Here is an 8,452-nt window from a genome sequence, read left to right as displayed (position 1 = left end):
CGAGTATGCCATTCTACCGAACCCCTCCAAACGATCGCTCGAGATTTTCCTTAGGCTGGTATAAAGAGTTTCAATGATCTCTGAATCAAAGGTAATTCTTTTTGCCACTTAAGGGGATATCTCTACGAGTCACCTTCCCTAAGGTGTATCGTTATGGTATCATGGTAACTCAACTCCTCGTTACGTTGACAATCGATTACCACCTTCGTAAGCGTGAAATTGTGGTCTACCTAGTGAACCTTCGTCATCTGCTTCACTCCATTCCTATGGATGTGTGCTTCGCCTCTCAGCTCGAGAGATGTTGCTATGTCTCATTCCGTGAGTTAATCCTGAGTTGTTCGACCTTCGAGAAGAACCATTCTTTTAGGATCTTTCCTTTTCTCTCGTCGTCATGTTAGTTAGAGTTCTCAGAGCAAGACTTCGAGACAAAGATGGTGATCGAATCAACGCTTTGATAAAGTGCACCCTGGATCGTGAAGATTATACTAGTTGCGTTTACCCTTCACCTTACCCTACGCTTGAATCTCGGGACGAGATTCTTGTTTAGTGGGGGTGAGTTGTCACATCCCTAGTTCTGGCCTGTCCTATGCTTGCTTCCATATGTGCATCATGTTTAAATTCAAATGAAATTTGAATTGAGGAATTTTCCAAGCCTCAGAAACCTCTAAAAATAACCAACAATTAAATCTTCTCAAATGTGTCCAAGAAAATGTTCCTGTTATCCTCTGGAAATATTGGCAAGAGGTAAAATCCAAACCAATATTTTTGGTGTCTCAGAAACATTTAAATTTGGGCATTTGAATTAAATCAATAATTATTTGAATTGGACTTATATCTACTGTTAAATAAATATAGGTCCAATAATTCTGAAAATATTTTTGTGGAGCATTGTTTTAATTCTTTTAGCTCCTAAAAATATTGTCAGAAGCAAAATAAATTGAATTGGTTTCAAAACCAAATTCAAAACAAACAGAACAAAAATAGAAAACAGTAAATAAAATAAAAAGAGTAGAAAGCCTACCTGGCGCTCACCTCGTAGCCTACCTGGCCCAGCTCCCCAGCCGGCCCAGCCCACCGCCGCCTCCCTTCCCTGTCGCCTTCCTCCGCTGCCAGGAGGACGGGCACGCGTCCGGCGCGCGCGGCCACGCGCCCCGGCCACCTCCTCCCTGCTTCGGCCACCTCCTGCTTCCTCTCGTCGCCCTGGACCTCGTCCGCGACGCCACGCACCCCCCCCAGGCCTCTCACTCTCTCCCGAGCTCTTCCCCCTCCTCTGTTTCTCTCTCCCTCTCGTGCCGAGCGCAGCCGTCGCCACCGACGCTGTTCGCCGCGGCCACCGGCCACCCCTCGCCTCGCCGATGCCTCCAGAAGAACCGCCGCGCCTTCTTCTTCGTCTCCACCAACTCACGTGACGCCGGGAGCCCTGCATCGCCGCCCACGTCGCCGTTCCCCTCCTCGGCCACCGGAACTCGCCGCCGTTCGATTCGCCGCCGACAGGACGTCCCCGAGCCCACTTAGCGTCTCGTCCGACTCCCCGTGAGTTCCTCTTCTCCTCCCCTCAATTCCCGCACCTGATTTCGTCCCCTAGCTCCTTCTTCCACCACGGCCGAAGCTCGCCGCCGCCGTGCCTCGTCGCCATCGTGACCAGAGCCACTCGAGCTCCCACCTGAGTGCACCATCGTGCTCAGACCGTCTCCACAAGCCCGTAGCACGCCCCAGCTCGCCTTCCCGTGCCCCCTAGCTCTCGCTCGCGTCTCGCCCGAACTCCGGCCGCCGCCGCGAGCTCCGTTCCGACGAGCTCCGTCGACCCCACGACCTCCCACTCGGTTCTCTGGATGCGCGGGAGCAAGGGCCATCCCCTGGTGCCCTCAGCGCGCCAAACTGACGCCTCTAGCGCAAGTCCGGCGTGCCCCGCCGTGTTCTGTGGTCACCGGCGACTCATCGCCGGCGTATCTGACGTGGCGTCGTCATTAGCGCTAATGACCCCACTAACTAACCCCCAGAGCCACTGACAGCCGGGCCCCACGGCCTAACTAACCGGCTAACTAAAATAGATTAAGTTTAATCTAATTGCAGTGACCCCACGCGTCGGCGTTGACCTCGCTGACGTGGCCTTTGACCGGCCCCACATGTCTGTGACTCCAGCCAGCACTGTGTCACTGACGTGTGGCCCCCACTCGTCAGGTTTGACCTGAGCCAGCCCAGTTGACTGCTGACGTCACAGTGACGTGGTGCTGACGCCATAATTCATTTTCTGGAATTATTTTAATTCTAAATATTCAAGAAATTTTAGAAAATGCCTAAAACTTCTAAAAATCATAGAAAATTAACCGTAACTCCAAATTAAATAATTTATATATGAAAAATTATCAGAAAAATTCAAGGAATCCATCTGTACCATTTTCATGCATGTTAGAACAACTTATAGGTGCTGTTTAGCACAAATCAATTAAATGGCATTTGAATAATCACATATGGAGTTTGAATTTGAATCTTGTATTCAAACCAACTTCATTTAATCTGTTGCTAGTTGCATTAGCTCAAAACACATTCATTTTGCCATGTCATGATCATGCATCATATTGTGCATTGCATTGATTGTGTTTCCTTCTGTGTTGCCGGTATTTGTCCCCTCTCGATAGACGTGATACCGATGATGTGATCGTTGACACTGATGAAGACTCAATGTTATCTTCAGAAGTGCCAGGCAAGCAAAACCCCCTTGTTCATTCCGATACAATCCTACTCTCTCGCTCCTGCTCTCTTTTACTGCATTAGGACAACAATGATTCATCTGTTACTTGCTGCGGTAGCTGAACCCCTTTATCCTTTGCATGACCTGTCATTCCACAGTAAATAGATGAAACCCACTAGTATGAGTAGGAATTGTTTGAGCCCTGTTGTGCCTACTCATTCATGCTTGTTTGTCATGCCTGCTACTGCTTAGAGTTGAGTCAGGTCTGATTCATCGGGGATGAATCAGAGGCGTGTGAACATGTCCTACTGTGTGTGAGCTAAGTGTGTGAACACGATTTGGTAAAGGTAGCGGTGAGAGGCCATGTAGGAGTACATGGTGGGTTGTCTCATTGCAGCCGTCCTCAGGAACTGAGTTCTGTGTTTGTGATCCATGATTCAGCTACTACCATACATTGGGCCCTGAAATATGACCCCGCTCGACTTCTTATTCACCCTAGTCATCTGTCCAGGAGTTGCAAGTAGTTTCTGGTGTTTGTAGCTTACTGGAGGCCGTGGACAGCGCTGACCGTAGGGGTGGGCTGTGATGCGGTAGGTACGTGGCACGGTGTACCGGATGCCCGTTTGGTATCTCGGGAACCCTGTTCACATCGTTTGGGGCTGTGAGCGAAACTCCGGCCGGATCTCCTCATGGATGGAACCCGAATAGGCGATAAACCTGGACTAGAGACTTGAGTGTTTAGGTAGGTCGTGGTCTACACCCACGTCGGCTTTCGCTTGAAGTCTGCCGAGCACATGTCGTGTGCAGACGCTAAGTGGTGGAAACATGTATGAAGAAGTACACCCCTGCAGGGTTAACATCATCTATTCGAATAGCCGTGTCCGCGGAAAAGGACTTCTGGGTTGCTTATATCAGTTCATAGACAAGTGAAAGTGGATACTCTAAAAATACGCAAGATAAGCGTGAGTGCTATGGATGGCGTTCTCGTAGGGAGACGGGAGCGGATCCATAGTGGTGTATTGATATGGTGAATATGTGGACTCGTGTGCGCCACCTCAAAAGAGTCGCTTGCAGTCGTAGTTTAGGATAGCCACCGAGTCAAAGCTGGCTTGCTGCAGTTAAACCCCACCATCCCCTTTGTTGATAATGATGCATATGTAGATAGTTCTGATGTAAGTCTTGCTGGGTACATTTGTACTCACGTTTGCCTATTTATGTTTTTGCAGAGAGACTTCGGTCTCGCTAGTAGTTTCGCGTGGACTTCGACGTTTAGCTTGTTACCTCAGCTACGATCTTGTGCCCTCGGCAGGATCTGATAGATAGTCAGGCTTCTCGGCCTTTTTCATTTATAGATGTCTGTACCCAGACATGATAGCTTCCGCTTGTGCTTTGACTTGTATGCTCTGATTGTTGGGTCGTGAGACTCATGTTTGTAATATCTCGCTCCTCGGAGCCTATTGATTAAATTACTTGAGTCGTAGAGTCATGTTGTGATGCCATGTTGTATCTGCACATATCGAGCATATTGTGTGTATGCTATTGAAATGCTTGGTATGTGTGGGATCTGACCATCTAGTTGTTTATCTTTAGTAGCCTCTCTTACCGGGAAATGTCTCCTAGTGTTTCCACCGAGCCATGGTAGCTTGCTACTGCTCCGGAACACTTAGGCTGGCCGGCATGTGTCCTTCTTCGTTCCTGTGTCTGTCCCTTCGGGGAAATGTCACGCGATGAATACCGGAGTCCTGTTAGCCCGCTACAGCCCGGCTCACCGGAGTCCTGCTAGCCCAGTGCTACAGCCTGGATTCACTCGCTGATGACCGACACGTTCGATGCTGGGTCATGGATGCCTGTCCCTGTAAGTTTGTGCCACTTTGGGTTTACGACTAGCCATGTCAGCCCGGACTCCTTATCATATGGATGCTAGCGACACTGTCATATACGTGTGCCAAAAGGCGCAAACGGTCCCGGGTAAAGGTAAGGCGACACCCGTGGGAATACCGTGCGTGAGGCCGCAAAGTGATATGAAGTGTTACATGCTAGATCTATGTGGCATTGAGTCGGGGTCCTGACAGACTTGGAGTTGTACCTTGACCTTATGACAACTAGAACCGGATACTTAATAAAACACACCCTTCCAAGTTCCACATACAACTCGGTGATCGCTTTTCCACAGGGCGACGAGGGGAGGATCGCCGGGTAGGATTATGCTATGCGATGCTACTGGAGATGCTACTGGAGATGCTACTTGGAGATGCTACTTGGAGGACTTCAATCTACTCTCTTCTACATGCTGCTAGACGGAGGCTGCCAGAAGCGTAGTCTTCGGCAGGATTAGCTATCCCCCTTTTATTCTGGCATTCTGCAGTTCAGTCCACCGATATGGCCTTTTACACATATACCCATGCATATATAGTGTAGCTCCTTGCTTGCGAGTACTTTGGATGAGTACTCACGGTTGCTTTTCTCCCTCTTTTCCCCTTTCCCTTCTACCTGGTTGTCGCAACCAGATGCTAGAGCCCTGGAGCCAGACACCACCATCGACGATGATTCCTACTACACTGGAGGTGCCTACTACTACGTGCAGGCCGCTGACGACGATCAAGAGTAGTTAGGAGGATCCCAGGCAGGAGGCCTGCGCCTCTTTCGATCTGTATCCCAGTTTGTGCTAGCCATCTTATGACATCTTGTTTAACTTATGTCTGTCCTCAGATATTGTTGCTTCCGCTGACTCGTCTATGATCGAGCACTTGTATTCGAGCCCTCGAGGCCCCTGGCTTGTATTATGATGCTTGTATGACTTATTTATGTTTTAGAGTTGTGTTGTGATATCTTCCCGTGAGTCCCTGATCTTGATCGTACACATTTGCGTGCATGGTTAGTGTATGATTGAATCGGGGGCGTCACAAGTTGGTATTAGAGCCGACTGCCTGTAGGAATCCCCCTTCCAACTCCTTGGCCAAAGTCGAGTCTAGACTTTACAAAACTTTTACTAACATGGCTGTGCGGCCCATGGGCCCACGTCGCCATTGGGTGGTATTAGGATCTTTTACTCCTCGATCTTTACTCTGGGATTCTGAACTCTCTTCTATTCGGGTTAAATGATTTTGCTAAAAACAAAACTAACTTTAGGTTCTCGCAAGTACTTTCTCCCGGAGAGCCCCTCACTTCAGATGATCGTCTGCTAATCAGAAGATTCCGAAGATACTCTCGGATGTTCTCTCGAGACTTTGTGCCCATCACTTTTGCTATTCCTGACCACCGATAAATCCGTGGATAACTACTTACACTTTCCATTCATACGATCATCCCCCATTGATCTTATTATTGCAAGATACCCCGAAGTTTTCTCTATTGTTCCGAGAATACTTTGTGCCTACTGCCTAGCAGTTCTTTGCCACATGAATACCCCTTCAAATAAATCCTCGCACTTGTCGAGTATCCGCTCAACCCAGTTGTTCATGTGATTCACAAAATACATTCAAATACTACTCGATCTTCCGAAAATCCTGAGCAGCCTATTTCTCTTGAAATTCTTGCTTGCTTGCAATATGATTAATCCCATAAGTCTCGTAATCTTAATGGCATACCTTGTCATTATCATTTTGAGTCTGTTGATTCAATATGTTGCGAATTCTCACAATCCTCAATTAGATCCTATAATTCATCCTTTCGGCTCAAACGTCATTTTGAACATGAGTTGGTTCTCGACCAAACTATCTGTCATCGATTGTGCCTCTGGTATATTCAATTGATCCATCCTTGATCAGAACGTCTGCTTCTGATCCTTTGTTTTGGAAATCATAATTCCTTTGCATTTAAGCGGTGAATTATTCAGATGCTTCCATAACCTGTTGCATTTGCATTCCTTCCTCTTATGGTTGAGTATCGATACTCATATCAGATCCTTTGTGGACCATCAAGTCCTTTGTTGGATTGTTATCCGACAATGTCCTTCACACTTGATCACTTTGTGAGTTCTTCCCCTGTTACATAATGCCTTTGTTAAGTTGTATCCTCCGCTTGGCCAACCTTACTCTGCTTTCGGGCTTGTGTTATTTACTCTTGAAACTTGTGGTATATGTCTCTAAGAAGCCCCTATGGGTTGAACATATGCCTTCTCTAAACCGTGTGAACCCGAAAGTTTTCACGAATCATACTCTTCTGGTGCTTCGCCAGATAAAATTTCAACACTGCAACTTCATCACACGTGAGGAGTAAATGAAAGGTTATGCATTGGAGAAGTGGGAGTCGACCTAGAACTTGTGTTCATGCCCATGGACACGATGTAGATCTTGTCGTTAAAGCTTCTCTTAAATTAGTTATTCCTTTGGTATAACTTCATCTTATATCAGGGATCTGGCCTTTTGCAATCGTGGTTCCGACCATGTTCTCTTTTGAATACCATTTCTCGTGCAAGTTTTAGCACTTGTCTTCTGTAGAGCAATACCCCGGTCCAACCTCTACTTGATCTGCCGTCGAGTATTACCCCCCTGGTATCTCGAGATTATCATGGAACTGCATATCTTCTAACGAGTTCTTCATCAAGTGCTACATTCCCACTGAATCCAATTTTTCACGGGCTCTGAGTTATTAAACACTCAAAGACACCAATAACTGAACCGAGTCCGCACTACGGTTCAACAACTCTTCGGTAAGCTTCTATCAGTACGAGTTTGTACCCGATCACATCATTCCTAGCCTGATCGGCTATATCATTATCATGCTAAATTTTAACTGTGCTACCGGGTCCTTCTTCCCATAGCACAATTATTTGACGATGAGCTAAGCTTACGTTGATCTTCCTCCTCATATCATTTCTCCTTGGACAATAAGCTTGGTTTCGAGTTTGTGTCATACCCTTGGTTCCAATAACCTTTCGCTTCACCATTCATTTGACTTGATGTCGTCGCCGATCGATTACATCTTGGAATCTCTCGACAAAGTGTGTCGTGATCATCATCAATCTTATGAGCTCTTCCAGGATATCAAATGAGTTCATGATGAGAAATACCATCCTTGCCCTTGATGATCTGCGTTATCATCGACCTTTATTGCCTTCCCACGAACACAATCTTGTTCGTGTTTGGTGTTACACCTTGAGTTCCTTGCTATCCAGCAATTGTTCTTCTTTATCTTGGAGTATTACCAAGAATGTTCTGAGATTTGTTCCACCTCTTGAGAATTCTTGACATAGAAATACTTCTCACCATCACCATTCTTTCTTGGTTCCCGTGTTAATTCCAACAAGTGAACGGTGTTGTTTGGATTCTTTCCTTCTAGCAACCCTATTGCTTTGAAGTGAATGGGCGATAGTTCATTCTAAGTCTTTCGATAATTGAATCACCATTCTAACATTGGCCGTGCAACCCAACCCATATTTCGGGTGCACCGTTCAACCAATGTTTAATTATGTATGTTTTCCTCGAGCATGTCCCATTATATCATTTGATCTAACAAATGTCATCTTCTTGTTCACATTATCGTGGAAATCCATCCGTTTGGAACTCGATGAATTGTCGCTGAGCCCATCAGCCATCTTCTCATCCCCTCCTTGGTTTAATGATGAACTATTGCTTCAGAAACCCGCTCCCATAGTTCATTTCTCGAGAATCTTGCAATGTCATTTCGTCGATTTGTGTTGCACCTTTTCCTCTCGGACCCCCTGAGTCTGAGGTATCAAGACACCAATTGGATATGAATCTCGGTCGGATATGATGGATGGGACAACTTTCCAAGAGTTATGATGTTGATCCTTTGATG

Source organism: Triticum dicoccoides, chromosome 3B (assembly GCF_002162155.2).
Source record: "Triticum dicoccoides isolate Atlit2015 ecotype Zavitan chromosome 3B, WEW_v2.0, whole genome shotgun sequence".
NCBI classification, from domain to species: domain Eukaryota; kingdom Viridiplantae; phylum Streptophyta; class Magnoliopsida; order Poales; family Poaceae; genus Triticum; species Triticum dicoccoides.
The sequence above is the reverse complement of the archived record's forward strand: the minus strand, read 5'-3'. Positions refer to the sequence as shown.